The sequence below is a fragment of the Pseudophryne corroboree genome, chromosome 6 (genome assembly GCF_028390025.1).
Source record: "Pseudophryne corroboree isolate aPseCor3 chromosome 6, aPseCor3.hap2, whole genome shotgun sequence".
Lineage (NCBI taxonomy): Eukaryota > Metazoa > Chordata > Amphibia > Anura > Myobatrachidae > Pseudophryne > Pseudophryne corroboree.
In genome coordinates, this window is record NC_086449.1 from 92801420 (window position 1) to 92822759 (window position 21340).

Sequence of the window (21340 nt, forward strand, 5' to 3'; positions counted from 1 at the left end):
TCTCTGAGGACAAAAATCACAAAGAATAGAACATTGCATTATGCTCCCCTTTTCCATCATTAATTCCAGCTGCATGAAAAATAAAATAAAAAATGTTACAAATGTGTCAAGTGATCTGAAAACACCTTTTCCATTAGTTATGGTCTAAAATCCTTTGGCGTTAAAACAAATTTACAGATGTTAAGTCATGTTATAAAGAGAAAATTCCTTCAATCCGAAAAGGTGTTCTGGCAACTTTACAAGAAACAGAGTTTTAACTCTCAAGTTCCAATGCACTGTTCTGAGGACAACAGTCATGACAAATAGAATGAAAAATGCTTTATGCTTTTTCCCCCCTAAATGGGGTACATCTTGGATGAGTTATTTGACATCTTTTCTTTTATTGCTGGTCTGAAATCTTTTCTAGGTCAGGTGAAATATTAAAGCTTATCTGCAATTATAAACAGATGACACAACTCTTTCTGAACGGTAACATTTTGATGCAATCAGTCTAGTTTGTTAGAAACAGGACTGCATCTCTCATATTGCAATGCCATGCTCCCAAAATAGAAATCTATAAAAATACCCTGTGTGAGGCTTGAAGTCACGACCTTCAGATTATGAGACTGACACGCTACCAACTGCGCTAACAAGGCAACTATAGGCTTGTTTTTGGATTAGAAAAGGTGAGGCATTTTGGTTTAACAAATTTTCGATATCAGTAAAAATGTTTTCCTTGTATGAAACTTTGAAGGAGATTTATTTCAGCTTCCCATATGGTCTAGCGGTAAAGATTCCTGGTTTTCGCCCGGGTTCGACTCCCGGTATGGGAATGGAATCTTATTGTTTCTAAACAGATTCAAAAGCAGAGGAACAAAAACTAATAGTTGTAGCCAGATGTTTCCTTGTGTCTGATGTGGTTCCAATTGCAGACGTGATCCACTGCTACTAATTGTGACAAGGGGGTAAATTTACTAAGGTGGTAGATTTTTAGAACTGGCGATGTTGCCCATAGCAACCATTCAGATTGTATCTATTATCTTCTAGAAGCAGCTAGACAAATGTTAGGTAGCATCTGATTGGTTGCTATGGGCAACATAACCAGTTCTAAAAAAATACTCCCACTTTAGTAAATTTACCCCAAGGTTTTGGGCAACTGCTGTGCCATTATTATTGGCCTTAGCACAGGTAAAATTTCCAGGTTTTATGAATCTGTGAGAAATGGCCTATCTGAGGACAAAAATCACAAAGAATAGAACATTGCATTATGCTCCCCTATTCCATCATTGTTTCCAGCTGCATGAAAAATAAAATAAAAAAATGTTACAAATGTGTCAAGTGATCTGAAAAAACCTTTTCCATTAGTTACAGTATGGTCTAAAATCCTTTGGCGTTAAAACAAATTTACAGATGTTAAGTCCTGTTATAAAGAGAAAATTCCTTCAATCCGGATAGGTGTTCTGGCAACTTTACAAGAAACAGAGTTTTAACTCTCAAGTTCCAATACACTGTTCTGAGGACTACAGTCATGACAAATAGAATGAAAAATGCTTTACGCTTGTTTTCCCCTAAATGGGGTACATCTTGGATGAGTTATTTGACATCTTTTCTTTTATTGCTGGTCTGAAATCTTTTATAGGTCAGGTGAATTATTAAAGCTTATCTGCAATTATAAACAGATGACACAACTCTTTCTGAAAGGTAACATTTTGATGCAATCAGTCTAGTTTGTTAGAAACAGGACTGCATCTCTCATATTGTAATGCCATGCTCCCAAAACAGACATCAATAAAAATGCCCTGTGTGAGGCTTGAACTCACGACCTCCAGATTATGAGACTGACGCGCTACCAACTGCGCTAACAAGGCAACTGTAACCTTAGATTTGGATTAGAAAAGGTGAGGCATTTTGGTTTAACAAATTTCCGATATCAGTAAAAATGTTTTCCTTGTATGAAACTTTGAAGGATATTTATTTCAGCTTCCCATATGGTCTAGCGGTAAGGATTCCTGGTTTTCACCCAGGCGGCCCGGGTTCGACTCCTGGTATGGGAATGGAATCTTATTGTTGTTTCTAAACAGATTCAAAAGCAGAGGAACAAAAACTAATAGTTGTAGCCAGATGTTTCCTTGTGTCTGATGTGGTTCCAATTGCAGACGTGATCCACTGCTACTAATTGTGATGAGGTTTTGGGCAACTGCTGTGCCATTATCATTGTCCTTATCACAGGTAAAATTTCTAGGTATTATGAAACTGTGAGAAATGGGCTCTCTGAGGACAAAAATCACAAAGAATAGAACAATGCATTATGCTCCCCTTTTCCATCATTGATTCCAGCTGCATGAAAAATAAAATAAAAAAATGTTACAAATGTGTCAAGTGATCTGAAAACACCTTTTTCATTAGTTATGGTCTAAAATCCTTTGGCGTTAAAACAAATTTACAGATGTTAACTCCTGTTATAAAGAGAAAATTCCTTCAATCCGGATAGGTGTTCTGGCAACTTTACAAGAAACAGAGTTTTAACTCTCAAGTTACAATGCACTGTTCTGAGGACAACAGTCATGACAAATAGAATGAAACATGCTTTATGCTTTTTTTCCCCTAAATAGGTACATCTTGGATGAGTTATTTGACATATTTTCTTTTATTGCTGGTCTGAAATCTTTTATAGGTCAGGTGAATTATTAAAGCTTATCTGCAATTATAAACAGATGACACAACTCTTTCTGAAAGGTAACATTTTGATGCTATCAGTCTAGTTTGTTAGAAACAGGACTGCATCTCTCATATTGCAATGCCATGCTCCAAAAATAGACATCAATAAAAATGCCCTGTGTGAGGCTTGAACTCACGACCTTCAGATTATGAGACTGACGCGCTACCAACTGCGCTAACAAGGCAACGGTAGGCTTATTTTTGGATTAGAAAAGGTGAGGCATTTTGGATTAACAAATTTCCTATATCAGTAAAAATGTTTTCCTTGTATGAAACTTTGAAGGAGATTTATTTCAGCTTCCCATATGGTCTAGCGGTAAGGATTCCTGGTTTTCACCCAGGCGGCCCAGGTTCGACTCCCGGTATGGGAATGGAATCTTATTGTTGTTTCTAAACAGATTCAAAAGCAGAGGAACAAAAACTAATAGTTGTAGCCAGATGTTTCCTTGTGTCTGATGTGGTTCCAATTGCAGACGTGATCCACTGCTACTAATTGTGACAAGGTTTTGGGCAACTGCTGTGCCATTATCATTGGCCTTATCAAAGGTAAAATTTCCAGGTATTATGAAACTGTGAGAAATGGGCTCTCTGAGGACAAAAATCACAAAGAATAGAACAATGCATTATGCTCCCCATTTCCATCATTGATTCCAGCTGCATGAAAAATAAAATAAAAAAATGTTACAAATGTGTCAAGTGATCTGAAAACACCTTTTCCATTAGTTATGGTCTAAAATCCTTTGGCGTTAAAACAAATTTACAGATGTTAAGTCCTGTTATAAAGAGAAAATTCCTTCAATCCGGATAGGTGTTCTGGCTACTTTACAAGAAACAGAGTTTTAACTCTCAAGTTCCAATACACTGTTCTGAGGACTACAGTCATGACAAATAGAATGAAAAATGCTTTATGCTTGTTTTCCCCTAAATGGGGTAGATCTTGGATGAGTTATTTGACATCTTTTCTTTTATTGCTGGTCTGAAATCTTTTATAGGTCAGGTGAATTATTAAAGCTTATCTGCAATTATAAACAGATGACACAACTCTTTCTGAAAGGTAACATTTTTATGCAATCATTCTAGTTTGTTAGAATCAGGACTGCATCTCTCATATTGCAATGCCATGCTCCCAAAATAGACATCAATAAAAACGCCCTGTGTGAGGCTTGAACTCACGACCTTCAGATTATGAAACTGACGCGCTACCAACTGCGCTAACAAGGCAACTGTAGGCTTATTTTTGGATTAGAAAAGGTGAGGCATTTTGGATTAACACATTTCCTATATCAGTAAAAATGTTTTCCTTGTATGAAACTTTGAAGGATATTTATTTCAGCTTCCCATATGGTCTAGCGGTAAGGATTCCTGGTTTTCACACAGGCGGCCTGGGTTCGACTCCCGGTATGGGAATGGAATCTTATTGTTGTTTCTAAACAGATTCAAAAGCAGAGGAACAAAAACTAATAGTTGTAGCCAGATGTTTCCTTGTGTCTGATGTGGTTCCAATTGCAGACGTGATCCACTGCTACTAATTGTGACAAGGTTTTGGGCAACTGCTGTGCCATTATCATTGGCCTTATCAAAGGTAAAATTTCCAGGTATTATGAAACTGTGAGAAATGGGCTCTCTGAGGACAAAAATCACAAAGAATAGAACAATGCATTATGCTCCCCTTTTCCATCATTGATTCCAGCTGCATGAAAAATAAAATAAAAAAATGTTACAAATGTGTCAAGTGATCTGAAAACACCTTTTCCATTAGTTATGGTCTAAAATCCTTTGGCGTTAAAACAAATTTACAGATGTTAAGTCCTGTTATAAAGAGAAAATTCCTTCAATCCGGATAGGTGTTCTGGCAACTTTACAAGAAACAGAGTTTTAACTCTCAATTTCCAATACACTGTTCTGAGGACTACAGTCATGACAAATAGAATGAAAAATGCTTTATGCTTGTTTTCCCCTAAAAGGGGTACATCTTGGATGAGTTATTTGACATCTTTTCTTTTATTGCTGGTCTGAAATCTTTTATAGGTCAGGTGAATTATTAAAGCTTATCTGCAATTATAAACAGATGACACAACTCTTTCTGAAAGGTAACATTTTGATGCTATCAGTCTAGTTTGTTAGAAACAGGACTGCATCTCTCATATTGCAATGCCATGCTCCCAAAATAGACATCAATAAAAATGCCCTGTGTGAGGCTTGAACTCACGACCTTCAGATTATGAGACTGAAGCGTTACCAACTGCGCTAACAAAGCAACTGTAGGCTTGTTTTTGTATTAGAAAAGGTGAGGCATTTTGGATTAACAAATTTCCTATATCAGTAAAAATGTTTTCCTTGCATGAAACTTTGAAGGAGATTTACTTCAGCTTCCCATATGGTCTAGCGGTAAGGTTTCCTGGTTTTCACCCAGGTGGCCCGGGTTAGACTCCAGGTATGGGAATGGAATCTTATTGTTGTTTCTAAACAGATTCAAAAGCAGAGGAACAAAAACTAATAGTTGTAGCCAGATGTTTCCTTGTGTCTGATGTGGTTCCAATTGCAGACGTGATCCACTGCTACTAATTGTGACAAGGTTTTGGGCAACTGCTGTGCCATTATCATTGGCCTTATCACAGGTAAAATTTCCAGGTATTATGAAACTGTGAGAAATGGGCTCTCTGAGGACAAAAATCACAAAGAATAGAACAATGCATTATGCTCCCCTTTTCCATCATTGATTCCAGCTGCATGAAAAATAAAATAAAAAAATGTTACAAATGTGTCAAGTGATCTGAAAACACCTTTTCCATTAGTTATGGTCTAAAATCCTTTGGCGTTAAAACAAATTTACAGATGTTAACTCCTGTTATAAAGAGAAAATTCCTTCAATCCGGATAGGTGTTCTGGCAACTTTACAAGAAGCAGAGTTTTAACTCTCAAGTTACAATGCACTGTTCTGAGGACAACAGTCATGACAAATAGAATGAAAAATGCTTTATGCTTTTTTTCCCCTAAATGGGGTAGATATTGGATGAGTTATTTGACATCTTTTCTTTTATTGCTGGTCTGAAATCTTTTATAGGTCAGGTGAATTATTAAAGCTTATCTGCAATTATAAACAGATGACACAACTCTTTCTGAAAGGTAACATTTTGATGCTATCAGTCTAGTTTGTTAGAAACAGGACTGCATCTCTCATATTGTAATGGCATGCTCCCAAAACAGACATCAATAAAAATGCCCTGTGTGAGGCTTGAACTCACGACCTTCAGATTATGAGACTGACGCGCTACCAACTGCGCCAACAAGGCAACTGTAGCCTTAGATTTGGATTAGAAAAGGTGAGGCATTTTGGTTTAACAAATTTCCGATATCAGTAAAAATGTTTTCCTTGTATGAAACTTTGAAGGAGATTTATTTCAGCTTCCCATATGGTCTAGCGGTAAGGATTCCTGGTTTTCACCCAGGTGGCCCGGGTTCGACTCCCGGTATGGGAATGGAATCTTATTGTTGTTTCTAAACAGATTCAAAAGCAGAGGAACAAAAACTAATAGTTGTAGCCAGATGTTTCCTTGTGTCTGATGTGGTTCCAATTGCAGACGTGATCCACAGCTACTAATTGTGATGAGGTTTTGGGCAACTGCTGTGCCATTATCATTGGCCTTATCACAGGTAAAATTTCTAGGTATTATGAAACTGTGAGAAATGGGCTCTATGAGGACAAAAATCACAAAGAATAGAACAATGCATTATGCTCCCCTTTTCCATCATTGATTCCAGCTGCATGAAAAATAAAATAAAAAAATGTTACAAATGTGTCAAGTGATCTGAAAACACCTTTTCCATTAGTTATGGTCTAAAATCCTTTGGCGTTAAAACAAATTTACAGATGTTAACTCCTGTTATAAAGAGAAAATTCCTTCAATCCAGATAGGTGTTCTGGCAACTTTACAAGAAACGGAGTTTTAACTCTCAAGTTACAATGTACTGTTCTGAGGACAACAGTCATGACAAATAGAATGAAAAATGCTTTATGCTTGTTTTCCCCTAAATGGGGTACATCTTGGATGAGTTATTTGACATCTTTTCTTTTATTGCTGGTCTGAAATCTTTTATAGGTCAGGTGAATTATTAAAGCGTATCTGCAATTATAAACAGATGACACAACTCTTTCTGAAAGGTAACATTTTGATGCAATCAGTCTAGTTTGTTAGAAACAGGACTGCATCTCCCATATTGCAATGCCATGCTCCCAAAATAGACATCAATAAAAATGCCCTGTGTGAGGCTTGAACTCACGACCTTCAGATTATGAGACTGACGCGCTACCAACTGCGCTAACAAGGCAACTGTAGGCTTATTTTTGGATTAGAAAAGGTGAGGCATTTTGGATTAACAAATTTCCTATATCAGTAAAAATGTTTTCCTTGTATGAAACTTTGAAGGAGATTTATTTCAGCTTCCCATATGGTCTAGCGGTAAGGATTCCTCGTTTTCACCCAGGTGGCCCGGGTTCGACTCCCGGTATGGGAATGGAATCTTTTTGTTGTTTCTAAACAGATTCAAAAGCAGAGGAACAAAAACTAATAGTTGTAGCCAGATGTTTCCTTGTGTCTGATGTGGTACCAATTGCAGACGTGATCCACTGCTACTAATTGTGATGAGGTTTTGGGCAACTGCTGTGCCATTATCATTGGCCTTATCACAGGTAAAATTTCTAGGTATTATGAAACTGTGAGAAATGGGCTCTCTGAGGACAAAACTCACAAAGAACAGAACAATTCATTATGCTCCCCTTTTCCATCATTGATTCCAGCTGCATGAAAAATAAAATAAAAAAATGTTACAAATGTGTCAAGTGATCTGAAAACACCTTTTCCATTAGTTATGGTCTAAAATCCTGTGGCGTTAAAACAAATTTACAGATGTTAACTCCTGTTATAAAGAGAAAATTCCTTCAATCCAGATAGGTGTTCTGGCAACTTTACAAGAAACTGAGTTTTAACTCTCAAGTTACAATGCACTGTTCTGAGGACAACAGTCATGACAAATAGAATGAAAAATGCTTCATGCTTTTCTTCCCCTAAATGGGTACATCTTGGATGAGTTATTTGACATCTTTTCTTTTATTGCTGGTCTGAAATCTTTTATAGGTCAGGTGAATTATTAAAGCTTATCTGCAATTATAAACAGATGACACAACTCTTTCTGAAAGGTAACATTTTGATGCTATCAGTCTAGTTTGTTAGAAACAGGACTGCATCTCTCATATTGCAATGCCATGCTCCCAAAATAGACATCAATAAAAATGCCCTGTGTGAGGCTTGAACTCACGACCTTCAGATTATGAGACTGACGCGCTACCAACTGCGCTAACAAGGCAACTGTAGGCTTATTTTTGGATTAGAAAAGGTGAGGCATTTTGGATTAACAAATTTCCTATATCAGTAAAAATGTTTACCTTGTATGAAACTTTGAAGGAGATTTATTTCAGCTTCCCATATGGTCTAGCGGTAAGGATTCCTGGTTTTCACCCAGGCGGCTCGGGTTCGACTCCCGGTATGGGAATGGAATCTTATTGTTGTTTCTAAACAGATTCAAAAGCAGAGGAACAAAAACTAATAGTTGTAGCCAGATGTTTCCTTGTGTCTGATGTGGCTCCAATTGCAGACGTGATCCACTGCTACTAATTGTGACAAGGTTTTGGGCAACTGCTGTGCCATTATCATTGGCCTTATCAAAGGTAAAATTTCCAGGTATTATGAAACTGTGAGAAATGGGCTCTCTGAGGACAAAAATCACAAAGAATAGAACAATGCATTATGCTCCCCTTTTCCATCATTGATTCCAGCTGCATGAAAAATAAAATAAAAAAATGTTACAAATGTGTCAAGTGATCTGAAAACACCTTTTCCATTAGTTATGGTCTAAAATCCTTTGGCGTTAAAACAAATTTACAGATGTTAAGTCCTGTTATAAAGAGAAAATTCCTTCAATCCGGATAGGTGTTCTGGCAACATTACAAGAAACAGAGTTTTAACTCTCAAGTTCCAATACACTGTTCTGAGGACTACAGTCATGACAAATAGAATGAAAAATGCTTTATGTTTGTTTTCCCCTAAATGGGGTACATCTTGGATGACTTATTTGACATCTTTTCTTTTATTGCTGGTCTGAAATCTTTTATAGGTCAGGTGAATTATTAAAGCGTATCTGCAATTATAAACAGATGACACAACTCTTTCTGAAAGGTAACATTTTGATGCTATCAGTCTAGTTTGTTAGAAACAGGACTGCATCTCTCATATTGCAATGCCATGCTCCCAAAATAGACATCAATAAAAATGCCCTGTGTGAGGCTTGAACTCACGACCTTCAGATTATGAGACTGACGCGCTACCAACTGCGCTAACAAGGCAACTGTAGGCTTATTTTTGGATTAGAAAAGGTGAGGCATTTTGGATTAACAAATTTCCTATATCAGTAAAAATGTTTTCCTTGTATGAAAATTTGAAGGAGATTTATTTCAGCTTCCCATATGGTCTAGCGGTAAGGATTCCTGGTTTTCACCCAGGCGGCCCGGGTTCGACTCCCGGTATGGGAATGGAATCTTATTGTTGTTTCTAAACAGATTCAAAAGCAGAGGAACAAAAACTAATAGTTGTAGCAAGATGTTTCCTTGTGTCTGTGGTGGTTCCAATTGCAGACGTGATCCACTGCTACTAATTGTGATGAGGTTTTGGGCAACTGCTGTGCTATTATCATTGGCCTTATCACAGGTAAAATTTCTAGGTATTATGAAACTGTGAGAAATGGTCTCTCTGAGGACAAAAATCACAAAGAATAGAACAATGCATTATGCTCCCCTTTTCCATCATTGATTCCAGCTGCATGAAAAATAAAATAAAAAAATGTTACAAATGTGTCAAGTGATCTGAAAACACCTTTTCCATTAGTTATGGTCTAAAATCCTTTGGCGTTAAAACAAATTTACAGATGTTAAGTCCTGTTATAAAGAGAAAATTCCTTCAATCCGGATAGGTGTTCTGGCAACTTTACAAGAAACAGAGTTTTAACTCTCAAGTTCCAATACACTGTTCTGAGGACTACAGTCATGACAAATAGAATGAAAAATGCTTTATGCTTGTTTTCCCCTAAATGGGGTACATCTTGGATGAGTTATTTGACATCTTTTCTTTTATTGCTGGTCTGAAATCTTTTATAGGTCAGGTGAATTATTAAAGCGTATCTGCAATTATAAACAGATGACACAACTCTTTCTGAAAGGTAACATTTTGATGCAATCAGTATAGTTTGTTAGAAACAGGACTGCATCTCTCATATTGTAATGCCATGCTCCCAAAATAGACATCAATAAAAATGCCCTGTGTGAGGCTTGAACTCACAACCTTCAGATTATGAGACTGACGCGCTACCAACTGCGCTAACAAGGCAACTGTAGCCTTAGGTTTGGATTTGGATTAGAAAAGGTGAGGCATTTTGGTTTAACAAATTTCCGATATCAGTAAAATGTTTTCCTTGTATGAAACTTTGAAGGAGATTTATTTCAGCTTCCCATATGGTCTAGCGGTAAGGATTCCTGGTTTTCAGCCAGGCGGCCCGGGTTCGACTCCCGGTATGGGAATGGAATCTTATTGTTGTTTCTAAACAGATTCAAAAGCAGAGTAACAAAAACTAATAGTTGTAGCCAGATGTTTCCTTGTGTCTGATGTGGTTCCAATTGCAGACGTGATCCACTGCTACTAATTGTGACAAGGTTTTGGACAACTGCTGTGCCATTATCATTGGCCTTATCAAAGGTAAAATTTCCAGGTATTATGAAACTGTGAGAAATGGGCTCTCTGAGGACAAAAATCACAAAGAATAGAACAATGCATTATGCTCCCCTTTTCCATCATTGATTCCAGCTGCATGAAAAATAAAATAAAAAAATGTTACAAATGTGTCAAGTGATCTGAAAACACCTTTTCCATTAGTTATGGTCTAAAATCCTTTGGCGTTAAAACAAATTTACAGATGTTAAGTCCTGTTATAAAGAGAAAATTCCTTCAATCCGGATAGGTGTTCTGGCTACTTTACAAGAAACAGAGTTTTAACTCTCAAGTTCCAATACACTGTTCTGAGGACTACAGTCATGACAAATAGAATGAAAAATGCTTTATGCTTGTTTTCCCCTAAATGGGGTAGATCTTGGATGAGTTATTTGACATCTTTTCTTTTATTGCTGGTCTGAAATCTTTTATAGGTCAGGTGAATTATTAAAGCTTATCTGCAATTATAAACAGATGACACAACTCTTTCTGAAAGGTAACATTTTTATGCAATCATTCTAGTTTGTTAGAATCAGGACTGCATCTCTCATATTGCAATGCCATGCTCCCAAAATAGACATCAATAAAAACGCCCTGTGTGAGGCTTGAACTCACGACCTTCAGATTATGAAACTGACGCGCTACCAACTGCGCTAACAAGGCAACTGTAGGCTTATTTTTGGATTAGAAAAGGTGAGGCATTTTGGATTAACACATTTCCTATATCAGTAAAAATGTTTTCCTTGTATGAAACTTTGAAGGAGATTTATTTCAGCTTCCCATATGGTCTAGCGGTAAGGATTCCTGGTTTTCACACAGGCGGCCTGGGTTCGACTCCCGGTATGGGAATGGAATCTTATTGTTGTTTCTAAACAGATTCAAAAGCAGAGGAACAAAAACTAATAGTTGTAGCCAGATGTTTCCTTGTGTCTGATGTGGTTCCAATTGCTGACGTGATCCACTGCTACTAATTGTGACAAGGTTTTGGGCAACTGCTGTGCCATTATCATTGGCCTTATCACAGGTAAAATTTCCAGGTATTATGAAACTGTGAGAAATGGGCTCTCTGAGGACAAAAATCACAAAGAATAGAACAATGCATTATGCTCCCCTTTTCCATCATTGATTCCAGCTGCATGAAAAATAAAATAAAAAAATGTTACAAATGTGTCAAGTGATCTGAAAACACCTTTTCCATTAGTTATGGTCTAAAATCCTTTGGCGTTAAAACAAATTTACAGATGTTAACTCCTGTTATAAAGAGAAAATTCCTTCAATCCGGATAGGTGTTCTGGCAACTTTACAAGAAGCAGAGTTTTAACTCTCAAGTTACAATGCACTGTTCTGAGGACAACAGTCATGACAAATAGAATGAAAAATGCTTTATGCTTTTTTTCCCCTAAATGGGGTAGATATTGGATGAGTTATTTGACATCTTTTCTTTTATTGCTGGTCTGAAATCTTTTATAGGTCAGGTGAATTATTAAAGCTTATCTGCAATTATAAACAGATGACACAACTCTTTCTGAAAGGTAACATTTTGATGCTATCAGTCTAGTTTGTTAGAAACAGGACTGCATCTCTCATATTGTAATGGCATGCTCCCAAAACAGACATCAATAAAAATGCCCTGTGTGAGGCTTGAACTCACGACCTTCAGATTATGAGACTGACGCGCTACCAACTGCGCCAACAAGGCAACTGTAGCCTTAGATTTGGATTAGAAAAGGTGAGGCATTTTGGTTTAACAAATTTCCGATATCAGTAAAAATGTTTTCCTTGTATGAAACTTTGAAGGAGATTTATTTCAGCTTCCCATATGGTCTAGCGGTAAGGATTCCTGGTTTTCACCCAGGTGGCCCGGGTTCGACTCCCGGTATGGGAATGGAATCTTATTGTTGTTTCTAAACAGATTCAAAAGCAGAGGAACAAAAACTAATAGTTGTAGCCAGATGTTTCCTTGTGTCTGATGTGGTTCCAATTGCAGACGTGATCCACAGCTACTAATTGTGATGAGGTTTTGGGCAACTGCTGTGCCATTATCATTGGCCTTATCACAGGTAAAATTTCTAGGTATTATGAAACTGTGAGAAATGGGCTCTATGAGGACAAAAATCACAAAGAATAGAACAATGCATTATGCTCCCCTTTTCCATCATTGATTCCAGCTGCATGAAAAATAAAATAAAAAAATGTTACAAATGTGTCAAGTGATCTGAAAACACCTTTTCCATTAGTTATGGTCTAAAATCCTTTGGCGTTAAAACAAATTTACAGATGTTAACTCCTGTTATAAAGAGAAAATTCCTTCAATCCAGATAGGTGTTCTGGCAACTTTACAAGAAACGGAGTTTTAACTCTCAAGTTACAATGTACTGTTCTGAGGACAACAGTCATGACAAATAGAATGAAAAATGCTTTATGCTTGTTTTCCCCTAAATGGGGTACATCTTGGATGAGTTATTTGACATCTTTTCTTTTATTGCTGGTCTGAAATCTTTTATAGGTCAGGTGAATTATTAAAGCGTATCTGCAATTATAAACAGATGACACAACTCTTTCTGAAAGGTAACATTTTGATGCAATCAGTCTAGTTTGTTAGAAACAGGACTGCATCTCCCATATTGCAATGCCATGCTCCCAAAATAGACATCAATAAAAATGCCCTGTGTGAGGCTTGAACTCACGACCTTCAGATTATGAGACTGACGCGCTACCAACTGCGCTAACAAGGCAACTGTAGGCTTATTTTTGGATTAGAAAAGGTGAGGCATTTTGGATTAACAAATTTCCTATATCAGTAAAAATGTTTTCCTTGTATGAAACTTTGAAGGAGATTTATTTCAGCTTCCCATATGGTCTAGCGGTAAGGATTCCTCGTTTTCACCCAGGTGGCCCGGGTTCGACTCCCGGTATGGGAATGGAATCTTTTTGTTGTTTCTAAACAGATTCAAAAGCAGAGGAACAAAAACTAATAGTTGTAGCCAGATGTTTCCTTGTGTCTGATGTGGTACCAATTGCAGACGTGATCCACTGCTACTAATTGTGATGAGGTTTTGGGCAACTGCTGTGCCATTATCATTGGCCTTATCACAGGTAAAATTTCTAGGTATTATGAAACTGTGAGAAATGGGCTCTCTGAGGACAAAACTCACAAAGAACAGAACAATTCATTATGCTCCCCTTTTCCATCATTGATTCCAGCTGCATGAAAAATAAAATAAAAAAATGTTACAAATGTGTCAAGTGATCTGAAAACACCTTTTCCATTAGTTATGGTCTAAAATCCTGTGGCGTTAAAACAAATTTACAGATGTTAACTCCTGTTATAAAGAGAAAATTCCTTCAATCCAGATAGGTGTTCTGGCAACTTTACAAGAAACTGAGTTTTAACTCTCAAGTTACAATGCACTGTTCTGAGGACAACAGTCATGACAAATAGAATGAAAAATGCTTCATGCTTTTCTTCCCCTAAATGGGTACATCTTGGATGAGTTATTTGACATCTTTTCTTTTATTGCTGGTCTGAAATCTTTTATAGGTCAGGTGAATTATTAAAGCTTATCTGCAATTATAAACAGATGACACAACTCTTTCTGAAAGGTAACATTTTGATGCTATCAGTCTAGTTTGTTAGAAACAGGACTGCATCTCTCATATTGCAATGCCATGCTCCCAAAATAGACATCAATAAAAATGCCCTGTGTGAGGCTTGAACTCACGACCTTCAGATTATGAGACTGACGCGCTACCAACTGCGCTAACAAGGCAACTGTAGGCTTATTTTTGGATTAGAAAAGGTGAGGCATTTTGGATTAACAAATTTCCTATATCAGTAAAAATGTTTACCTTGTATGAAACTTTGAAGGAGATTTATTTCAGCTTCCCATATGGTCTAGCGGTAAGGATTCCTGGTTTTCACCCAGGCGGCTCGGGTTCGACTCCCGGTATGGGAATGGAATCTTATTGTTGTTTCTAAACAGATTCAAAAGCAGAGGAACAAAAACTAATAGTTGTAGCCAGATGTTTCCTTGTGTCTGATGTGGCTCCAATTGCAGACGTGATCCACTGCTACTAATTGTGACAAGGTTTTGGGCAACTGCTGTGCCATTATCATTGGCCTTATCAAAGGTAAAATTTCCAGGTATTATGAAACTGTGAGAAATGGGCTCTCTGAGGACAAAAATCACAAAGAATAGAACAATGCATTATGCTCCCCTTTTCCATCATTGATTCCAGCTGCATGAAAAATAAAATAAAAAAATGTTACAAATGTGTCAAGTGATCTGAAAACACCTTTTCCATTAGTTATGGTCTAAAATCCTTTGGCGTTAAAACAAATTTACAGATGTTAAGTCCTGTTATAAAGAGAAAATTCCTTCAATCCGGATAGGTGTTCTGGCAACATTACAAGAAACAGAGTTTTAACTCTCAAGTTCCAATACACTGTTCTGAGGACTACAGTCATGACAAATAGAATGAAAAATGCTTTATGTTTGTTTTCCCCTAAATGGGGTACATCTTGGATGACTTATTTGACATCTTTTCTTTTATTGCTGGTCTGAAATCTTTTATAGGTCAGGTGAATTATTAAAGCGTATCTGCAATTATAAACAGATGACACAACTCTTTCTGAAAGGTAACATTTTGATGCTATCAGTCTAGTTTGTTAGAAACAGGACTGCATCTCTCATATTGCAATGCCATGCTCCCAAAATAGACATCAATAAAAATGCCCTGTGTGAGGCTTGAACTCACGACCTTCAGATTATGAGACTGACGCGCTACCAACTGCGCTAACAAGGCAACTGTAGGCTTATTTTTGGATTAGAAAAGGTGAGGCATTTTGGATTAACAAATTTCCTATATCAGTAAAAATGTTTTCCTTGTATGAAAATTTGAAGGAGATTTATTTCAGCTTCCCATATGGTCTAGCGGTAAGGATTCCTGGTTTTCACCCAGGCGGCCCGGGTTCGACTCCCGGTATGGGAATGGAATCTTATTGTTGTTTCTAAACAGATTCAAAAGCAGAGGAACAAAAACTAATAGTTGTAGCAAGATGTTTCCTTGTGTCTGTGGTGGTTCCAATTGCAGACGTGATCCACTGCTACTAATTGTGATGAGGTTTTGGGCAACTGCTGTGCTATTATCATTGGCCTTATCACAGGTAAAATTTCTAGGTATTATGAAACTGTGAGAAATGGTCTCTCTGAGGACAAAAATCACAAAGAATAGAACAATGCATTATGCTCCCCTTTTCCATCATTGATTCCAGCTGCATGAAAAATAAAATAAAAAAATGTTACAAATGTGTCAAGTGATCTGAAAACACCTTTTCCATTAGTTATGGTCTAAAATCCTTTGGCGTTAAAACAAATTTACAGATGTTAACTCCTGTTATAAAGAGAAAATTCCTTAAATCCAGAAAGGTGTTCTGGCAACTTTACAAGAAACAGAGTTTTAACTCTCAAGTTACAATGCACTGTTCTGAGGACAACAGTCATGACAAATAGAATGAAAAATGCTTTATGCTTGTTTTCCCCTAAATGGGGTACATCTTGGATGAGTTATTTGACATCTTTTCTTTTATTGCTGGTCTGAAATCTTTTATAGGTCAGGTGAATTATTAAAGCTTATCTGCAATTATAAACAGATGACACAAATCTTTCTGAAAGGTAACATTTTGATGCAATCAGTCTAGTTTGTTAGAAACAGGACTGCATCTCTCATATTGTAATGCCATGCTCCCAAAACAGACATCAATAAAAATGCCCTGTGTGAGGCTTGAACTCACGACCTTCAGATTATGAGACTGACGCGCTACCAACTGCGCTAACAAGGCAACTGTAGCCTTAGATTTGGATTAGAAAAGGTGAGGCATTTTGGTTTAACAAATTTCCTATATCAGTAAAAATGTTTTCCTTGTATGAAACTTTGAAGGAGATTTACTTCAGCTTCCCATATGGTCTAGCGGTAAGAATTCCTGGTTTTCACCCAGGCGGCTCGGGTTCGACTCCCGGTATGGGAATGGAATCTTATTATTGTTTCTAAACAGATTCAAAAGCAGAGGAACAAAAACTAATAGTTGTAGCCAGATGTTTCCTTGTGTCTGATGTGGTTCCAATTGCAGACGTGATCCACTGCTACTAATTGTGACAAGGTTTTGGGCAACTGCTGTGCCATTATCATTGGCCTTATCAACGGTAAAATTTCCAGGTATTATGAAACTGTGAGAAATGGGCTCTCTGAGGACAAAAATCACAAAGAATAGAACAATGCATTATGCTCCCCTTTTCCATCATTGATTCCAGCTGCATGAAAAATAAAATAAAAAAATGTTACAAATGTGTCAAGTGATCTGAAAACACCTTTTCCATTAGTTATGGTCTAAAACCCTTTGGCGTTAAAACAAATTTACAGATGTTAAGTCCTGTTATAAAAAGAAAATTCCTTCAATCCGGATAGGTGTTCTGGCAACTTTACAAGAAACAGAGTTTTAACTCTTAAGTTCCAATACACTGTTCTGAGGACTACAGTCATGACAAATAGAATGAAAAATGCTTTATGCTTGTTTTCCCCTAAATGGGGTAGATTTTGGATGAGTTATTTGACATCTTTTCTTTTATTGCTGGTCTGAAATCTTTTATAGGTCAGGTGAATTATTAAAGCTTATCTGCAATTATAAACAGATGACACAACTCTTTCTGAAAGGTAACATTTTGATGCAATCAGTCTAGTTTGTTAGAAACAGGACTGCATCTCTCATATTGTAATGCCATGCTCCCAAAACAGACATCAATAAAAATGCCCTGTGTGAGGCTTGAACTCATGACCTTCAGATTATGAGACTGACGCGCTACCAACTGCGCTAACAAGGCAACTGTAGCCTTAGATTTGGATTAGAAAAGGTGAGGCATTTTGGTTTAACAAATTTCCGATATCAGTAAAAATGTTTTCCATGTATGAAACTTTGAAGGAGATTTATTTCTGCTTCCCATATGGTCTAGCGGTAAGGATTCCTGGTTTTCACCCAGGTGGCCCGGGTTCGACTCCCGGTATGGGAATGGAATCTTATTGTTGTTTCTAAACAGATTCAGAAGCAGAGGAACAAAAACTAATAGTTGTAGCCAGATGTTTCCTTGTGTCTGATGTGGTTCCAATTGCAGACGTGATCCACTGCTACTAATTGTGATGAGGTTTTGGGCAACTGCTGTGCCATTATCATTGGCCTTATCATAGGTAAAATTTCTAGGTATTATGAAGCTGTGAGAAATGGGCTCTCTGAGGACAAAAATCACGAAGAATAGAACAATGCATTATGCTCCCCTTTTCCATCATTGATTCCAGCTGCATGAAAAATAAAATAAAAAAATGTTACAAATGTGTCAAGTGATCTGAAAACACCTTTTCCATTAGTTATGGTCTAAAATCCTTTGGCGTTAAAACAAATTTACAGATGTTAACTCCTGTTATAAAGAGAAAATTCCTTAAATCCAGATAGGTGTTCTGGCAACTTTACAAGAAACAGAGTTTTAACTCTCAAGTTACAATGCACTGTTCTGAGGACAACAGTCATGACAAATAGAATGAAAAATGCTTTATGCTTGTTTTCCCCTAAATGGGGTACATCTTGGATGAGTTATTTGACATCTTTTCTTTTATTGCTGGTCTGAAATCTTTTATAGGTCAGGTGAATTATTAAAGCTTATCTGCAATTATAAACAGATGACACAAATCTTTCTGAAAGGTAACATTTTGATGCAATCAGTCTAGTTTGTTAGAAACAGGACTGCATCTCTCATATTGTAATGCCATGCTCCCAAAACAGACATCAATAAAAATGCCCTGTGTGAGGCTTGAACTCACGACCTTCAGATTATGAGACTGACGCGCTACCAACTGCGCTAACAAGGCAACTGTAGCCTTAGATTTGGATTAGAAAAGGTGAGGCATTTTGGTTTAACAAATTTCCTATATCAGTAAAAATGTTTTCCTTGTATGAAACTTTGAAGGAGATTTACTTCAGCTTCCCATATGGTCTAGCGGTAAGAATTCCTGGTTTTCACCCAGGCGGCTCGGGTTCGACTCCCGGTATGGGAATGGAATCTTATTGTTGTTTCTAAACAGATTCAAAAGCAGAGGAACAAAAACTAATAGTTGTAGCCAGATGTTTCCTTGTGTCTGATGTGGTTCCAATTGCAGACGTGATCCACTGCTACTAATTGTGACAAGGTTTTGGGCAACTGCTGTGCCATTATCATTGGCCTTATCAACGGTAAAATTTCCAGGTATTATGAAACTGTGAGAAATGGGCTCTCTGAGGACAAAAATCACAAAGAATAGAACAATGCATTATGCTCCCCTTTTCCATCATTGATTCCAGCTGCATGAAAAATAAAATAAAAAAATGTTACAAATGTGTCAAGTGATCTGAAAACACCTTTTCCATTAGTTATGGTCTAAAACCCTTTGGCGTTAAAACAAATTTACAGATGTTAAGTCCTGTTATAAAAAGAAAATTCCTTCAATCCGGATAGGTGTTCTGGCAACTTTACAAGAAACAGAGTTTTAACTCTTAAGTTCCAATACACTGTTCTGAGGACTACAGTCATGACAAATAGAATGAAAAATGCTTTATGCTTGTTTTCCCCTAAATGGGGTAGATTTTGGATGAGTTATTTGACATCTTTTCTTTTATTGCTGGTCTGAAATCTTTTATAGGTCAGGTGAATTATTAAAGCTTATCTGCAATTATAAACAGATGACACAACTCTTTCTGAAAGGTAACATTTTGATGCAATCAGTCTAGTTTGTTAGAAACAGGACTGCATCTCTCATATTGTAATGCCATGCTCCCAAAACAGACATCAATAAAAATGCCCTGTGTGGGGCTTGAACTCACGACTTTCAGATTATGAGACTGACGCGCTACCAACTGCGCTAACAAGGCAACTGTAGCCTTAGATTTGGATTAGAAAAGGTGAGGCATTTTGGTTTAACAAATTTCCGATATCAGTAAAAATGTTTACCTTGTATGAAACTTTGAAGGAGATTTATTTCAGCTTCCCATATGGTCTAGCGGTAAGGATTCCTGGTTTTCACCCAGGTGGCCCGGGTTCGACTCCCGGTATGGGAATGGAATCTTATTGTTGTTTCTAAACAGATTCAAAAGCAGAGGAACAAAAACTAATAGTTGTAGCCAGATGTTTCCTTGTGTCTGATGTGGTTCCAATTGCAGACGTGATCCACTGCTACTAATTGTGATGAGGTTTTGGGCAACTGCTGTGCCATTATTATTGGCCTTATCACAGGTAAAATTTCTAGGTATTATGAAACTGTGAGAAATGGGCTCTCTGAGGACAAAAATCACAAAGAATAGAACAATGCATTATGCTCCCCTTTTCCATCATTGATTCCAGCTGCATGAAAAATAAAATAAAAAAATGTTACAAATGTGTCAAGTGATCTGAAAACACCTTTTCCTTTAGTTATGGTCTAAAATTCTTTGGCGTTAAAACAAATTTACAGATGTTAACTCCTGTTATAAAGAGAAAATTCCTTCAATCCAGATAGGTGTTCTGGCAACTTTACAAGAAACGGAGTTTTAACTCTCAAGTTACAATGCACTGTTCTGAGGACAACAGTCATGACAAATAGAATGATAAATGCTTTATGCTTTTTTTCCCCTAAATGGGTACATCTTGGATGAGTTATTTGACATCTTTTCTTTTATTGCTGGTCTGAAATCTTTTATAGGTCAGGTGAATTATTAAAGCTTATCTGCAATTATAAACAGATGACACAACTCTTTCTGAAAAGGTAACATTTTGATGCTATCAGTCTAGTTTGTTAGAAACAGGACTGCATCTCTCATATTGCAATGCCATGCTCCCAAAATAGACATCAATAAAAATGCCCAGTGTGAGGCTTGAACTCACGACCTTCAGATTATGAGACTGACGCACTACCAACTGCGCTAACTAGGCAACTGTAGGCTTATTTTTGGATTAGAAAAGGTGAGGCATTTTGGATTAACAAATTTCCTTTATCAGTAAAAATGTTTTCCTTGTATGAAACTTTGAAGGAGATTTATTTCAGCTTCCCATATGGTCTAGCGGTAAGGATTCCTGGTTTTCACCCAGGCGGCTTGTGTTCGACTCCCGGTATGGGAATGGAATCTTATTGTTGTTTCTAAACAGATTCAAAAGCAGAGGAACAAAAACTAATAGTTGTAGCCAGATGTTTCCTTGTGTCTGATGTGGTTCCAATTGCAGACGTGATCCACTGCTACTAATTGTGACAAGGTTTTGGGCAACTGCTGTGCCATTATCATTGGCCTTATCAAAGGTAAAATTTCCAGGTATTATTAAACTGTGAGAAATGGGCTCTCTGAGGACAAAAATCACAAAGAATAGAACAATGCATTATGCTCCCCTTTTCCATCATTGATTCCAGCTGCATGAAAAATAAAATAAAAAAATGTTACAAATGTGTCAAGTGATCTGAAAACACCTTTTCCATTAGTTATGGTCTAAAATCCTTTGGTGTTAAAACAAATTTACAGATGTTAACTCCTGTTATAAAGAGAAAATTCCTTCAATCCGGATAGGTGTTCTGGCAACTTTACAAGAAACTGAGTTTTAACTCTCAAGTTACAATGCACTGTTCTGAGGACAACAGTCATGACAAATAGAATGAAAAATGCTTTATGCTTTTTTTCCCCTAATTGGGTACATCTTGGATGAGTTATTTGACATCTTTTCTTTTATTGCTGGTCTGAAATCTTTTATAGGTCAGGTGAATTATTAAAGCTTATCTGCAATTATAAA

The 21340-nt window shown here is 37.1% G+C and overlaps 37 non-coding genes across 37 annotated transcripts; 17 read left to right on the forward strand and 20 right to left on the reverse strand.

Annotated features, from left to right (window-relative positions):
- Positions 1 to 562: 562 nt before the first annotated feature.
- On the reverse strand, positions 563 to 635 carry TRNAM-CAU (transfer RNA methionine (anticodon CAU)). Its single transcript has one exon. It is a non-coding gene; the product is annotated as a tRNA-Met (tRNA).
- Positions 636 to 1774: 1139 nt separating this feature from the next.
- Positions 1775 to 1847, reverse strand: TRNAM-CAU (transfer RNA methionine (anticodon CAU)). Its single transcript has one exon. It is a non-coding gene; the product is annotated as a tRNA-Met (tRNA).
- Positions 1848 to 1961: 114 nt separating this feature from the next.
- On the forward strand, positions 1962 to 2033 carry TRNAE-UUC (transfer RNA glutamic acid (anticodon UUC)). The gene has a single exon. It is a non-coding gene; the product is annotated as a tRNA-Glu (tRNA).
- Positions 2034 to 2809: 776 nt separating this feature from the next.
- Positions 2810 to 2882, reverse strand: TRNAM-CAU (transfer RNA methionine (anticodon CAU)). Its single transcript has one exon. It is a non-coding gene; the product is annotated as a tRNA-Met (tRNA).
- A 114-nt stretch (positions 2883 to 2996) lies between these two features.
- Positions 2997 to 3068, forward strand: TRNAE-UUC (transfer RNA glutamic acid (anticodon UUC)). Its single transcript has one exon. It is a non-coding gene; the product is annotated as a tRNA-Glu (tRNA).
- Positions 3069 to 3845: 777 nt separating this feature from the next.
- TRNAM-CAU (transfer RNA methionine (anticodon CAU)) lies at positions 3846 to 3918 on the reverse strand. Its single transcript has one exon. It is a non-coding gene; the product is annotated as a tRNA-Met (tRNA).
- A 114-nt stretch (positions 3919 to 4032) lies between these two features.
- TRNAE-UUC (transfer RNA glutamic acid (anticodon UUC)) lies at positions 4033 to 4104 on the forward strand. Its single transcript has one exon. It is a non-coding gene; the product is annotated as a tRNA-Glu (tRNA).
- A 777-nt stretch (positions 4105 to 4881) lies between these two features.
- Positions 4882 to 4954, reverse strand: TRNAM-CAU (transfer RNA methionine (anticodon CAU)). The gene has a single exon. It is a non-coding gene; the product is annotated as a tRNA-Met (tRNA).
- Positions 4955 to 5917: 963 nt separating this feature from the next.
- TRNAM-CAU (transfer RNA methionine (anticodon CAU)) lies at positions 5918 to 5990 on the reverse strand. The gene has a single exon. It is a non-coding gene; the product is annotated as a tRNA-Met (tRNA).
- A 114-nt stretch (positions 5991 to 6104) lies between these two features.
- Positions 6105 to 6176, forward strand: TRNAE-UUC (transfer RNA glutamic acid (anticodon UUC)). Its single transcript has one exon. It is a non-coding gene; the product is annotated as a tRNA-Glu (tRNA).
- Positions 6177 to 6953: 777 nt separating this feature from the next.
- Positions 6954 to 7026, reverse strand: TRNAM-CAU (transfer RNA methionine (anticodon CAU)). Its single transcript has one exon. It is a non-coding gene; the product is annotated as a tRNA-Met (tRNA).
- Positions 7027 to 7140: 114 nt separating this feature from the next.
- Positions 7141 to 7212, forward strand: TRNAE-UUC (transfer RNA glutamic acid (anticodon UUC)). The gene has a single exon. It is a non-coding gene; the product is annotated as a tRNA-Glu (tRNA).
- Positions 7213 to 7988: 776 nt separating this feature from the next.
- Positions 7989 to 8061, reverse strand: TRNAM-CAU (transfer RNA methionine (anticodon CAU)). The gene has a single exon. It is a non-coding gene; the product is annotated as a tRNA-Met (tRNA).
- A 114-nt stretch (positions 8062 to 8175) lies between these two features.
- Positions 8176 to 8247, forward strand: TRNAE-UUC (transfer RNA glutamic acid (anticodon UUC)). The gene has a single exon. It is a non-coding gene; the product is annotated as a tRNA-Glu (tRNA).
- A 777-nt stretch (positions 8248 to 9024) lies between these two features.
- TRNAM-CAU (transfer RNA methionine (anticodon CAU)) lies at positions 9025 to 9097 on the reverse strand. The gene has a single exon. It is a non-coding gene; the product is annotated as a tRNA-Met (tRNA).
- Positions 9098 to 9211: 114 nt separating this feature from the next.
- TRNAE-UUC (transfer RNA glutamic acid (anticodon UUC)) lies at positions 9212 to 9283 on the forward strand. Its single transcript has one exon. It is a non-coding gene; the product is annotated as a tRNA-Glu (tRNA).
- A 777-nt stretch (positions 9284 to 10060) lies between these two features.
- TRNAM-CAU (transfer RNA methionine (anticodon CAU)) lies at positions 10061 to 10133 on the reverse strand. The gene has a single exon. It is a non-coding gene; the product is annotated as a tRNA-Met (tRNA).
- A 119-nt stretch (positions 10134 to 10252) lies between these two features.
- Positions 10253 to 10324, forward strand: TRNAE-UUC (transfer RNA glutamic acid (anticodon UUC)). Its single transcript has one exon. It is a non-coding gene; the product is annotated as a tRNA-Glu (tRNA).
- Positions 10325 to 11101: 777 nt separating this feature from the next.
- On the reverse strand, positions 11102 to 11174 carry TRNAM-CAU (transfer RNA methionine (anticodon CAU)). Its single transcript has one exon. It is a non-coding gene; the product is annotated as a tRNA-Met (tRNA).
- A 114-nt stretch (positions 11175 to 11288) lies between these two features.
- TRNAE-UUC (transfer RNA glutamic acid (anticodon UUC)) lies at positions 11289 to 11360 on the forward strand. Its single transcript has one exon. It is a non-coding gene; the product is annotated as a tRNA-Glu (tRNA).
- Positions 11361 to 12137: 777 nt separating this feature from the next.
- TRNAM-CAU (transfer RNA methionine (anticodon CAU)) lies at positions 12138 to 12210 on the reverse strand. Its single transcript has one exon. It is a non-coding gene; the product is annotated as a tRNA-Met (tRNA).
- Positions 12211 to 12324: 114 nt separating this feature from the next.
- Positions 12325 to 12396, forward strand: TRNAE-UUC (transfer RNA glutamic acid (anticodon UUC)). The gene has a single exon. It is a non-coding gene; the product is annotated as a tRNA-Glu (tRNA).
- A 777-nt stretch (positions 12397 to 13173) lies between these two features.
- On the reverse strand, positions 13174 to 13246 carry TRNAM-CAU (transfer RNA methionine (anticodon CAU)). The gene has a single exon. It is a non-coding gene; the product is annotated as a tRNA-Met (tRNA).
- A 114-nt stretch (positions 13247 to 13360) lies between these two features.
- TRNAE-UUC (transfer RNA glutamic acid (anticodon UUC)) lies at positions 13361 to 13432 on the forward strand. Its single transcript has one exon. It is a non-coding gene; the product is annotated as a tRNA-Glu (tRNA).
- Positions 13433 to 14208: 776 nt separating this feature from the next.
- On the reverse strand, positions 14209 to 14281 carry TRNAM-CAU (transfer RNA methionine (anticodon CAU)). Its single transcript has one exon. It is a non-coding gene; the product is annotated as a tRNA-Met (tRNA).
- A 114-nt stretch (positions 14282 to 14395) lies between these two features.
- On the forward strand, positions 14396 to 14467 carry TRNAE-UUC (transfer RNA glutamic acid (anticodon UUC)). The gene has a single exon. It is a non-coding gene; the product is annotated as a tRNA-Glu (tRNA).
- A 777-nt stretch (positions 14468 to 15244) lies between these two features.
- On the reverse strand, positions 15245 to 15317 carry TRNAM-CAU (transfer RNA methionine (anticodon CAU)). The gene has a single exon. It is a non-coding gene; the product is annotated as a tRNA-Met (tRNA).
- A 114-nt stretch (positions 15318 to 15431) lies between these two features.
- Positions 15432 to 15503, forward strand: TRNAE-UUC (transfer RNA glutamic acid (anticodon UUC)). The gene has a single exon. It is a non-coding gene; the product is annotated as a tRNA-Glu (tRNA).
- A 777-nt stretch (positions 15504 to 16280) lies between these two features.
- TRNAM-CAU (transfer RNA methionine (anticodon CAU)) lies at positions 16281 to 16353 on the reverse strand. The gene has a single exon. It is a non-coding gene; the product is annotated as a tRNA-Met (tRNA).
- A 114-nt stretch (positions 16354 to 16467) lies between these two features.
- TRNAE-UUC (transfer RNA glutamic acid (anticodon UUC)) lies at positions 16468 to 16539 on the forward strand. The gene has a single exon. It is a non-coding gene; the product is annotated as a tRNA-Glu (tRNA).
- Positions 16540 to 17316: 777 nt separating this feature from the next.
- Positions 17317 to 17389, reverse strand: TRNAM-CAU (transfer RNA methionine (anticodon CAU)). Its single transcript has one exon. It is a non-coding gene; the product is annotated as a tRNA-Met (tRNA).
- Positions 17390 to 17503: 114 nt separating this feature from the next.
- Positions 17504 to 17575, forward strand: TRNAE-UUC (transfer RNA glutamic acid (anticodon UUC)). The gene has a single exon. It is a non-coding gene; the product is annotated as a tRNA-Glu (tRNA).
- A 777-nt stretch (positions 17576 to 18352) lies between these two features.
- Positions 18353 to 18425, reverse strand: TRNAM-CAU (transfer RNA methionine (anticodon CAU)). The gene has a single exon. It is a non-coding gene; the product is annotated as a tRNA-Met (tRNA).
- A 114-nt stretch (positions 18426 to 18539) lies between these two features.
- On the forward strand, positions 18540 to 18611 carry TRNAE-UUC (transfer RNA glutamic acid (anticodon UUC)). Its single transcript has one exon. It is a non-coding gene; the product is annotated as a tRNA-Glu (tRNA).
- Positions 18612 to 19388: 777 nt separating this feature from the next.
- On the reverse strand, positions 19389 to 19461 carry TRNAM-CAU (transfer RNA methionine (anticodon CAU)). Its single transcript has one exon. It is a non-coding gene; the product is annotated as a tRNA-Met (tRNA).
- A 114-nt stretch (positions 19462 to 19575) lies between these two features.
- TRNAE-UUC (transfer RNA glutamic acid (anticodon UUC)) lies at positions 19576 to 19647 on the forward strand. Its single transcript has one exon. It is a non-coding gene; the product is annotated as a tRNA-Glu (tRNA).
- A 777-nt stretch (positions 19648 to 20424) lies between these two features.
- TRNAM-CAU (transfer RNA methionine (anticodon CAU)) lies at positions 20425 to 20497 on the reverse strand. Its single transcript has one exon. It is a non-coding gene; the product is annotated as a tRNA-Met (tRNA).
- Positions 20498 to 21340: the final 843 nt, after the last annotated feature.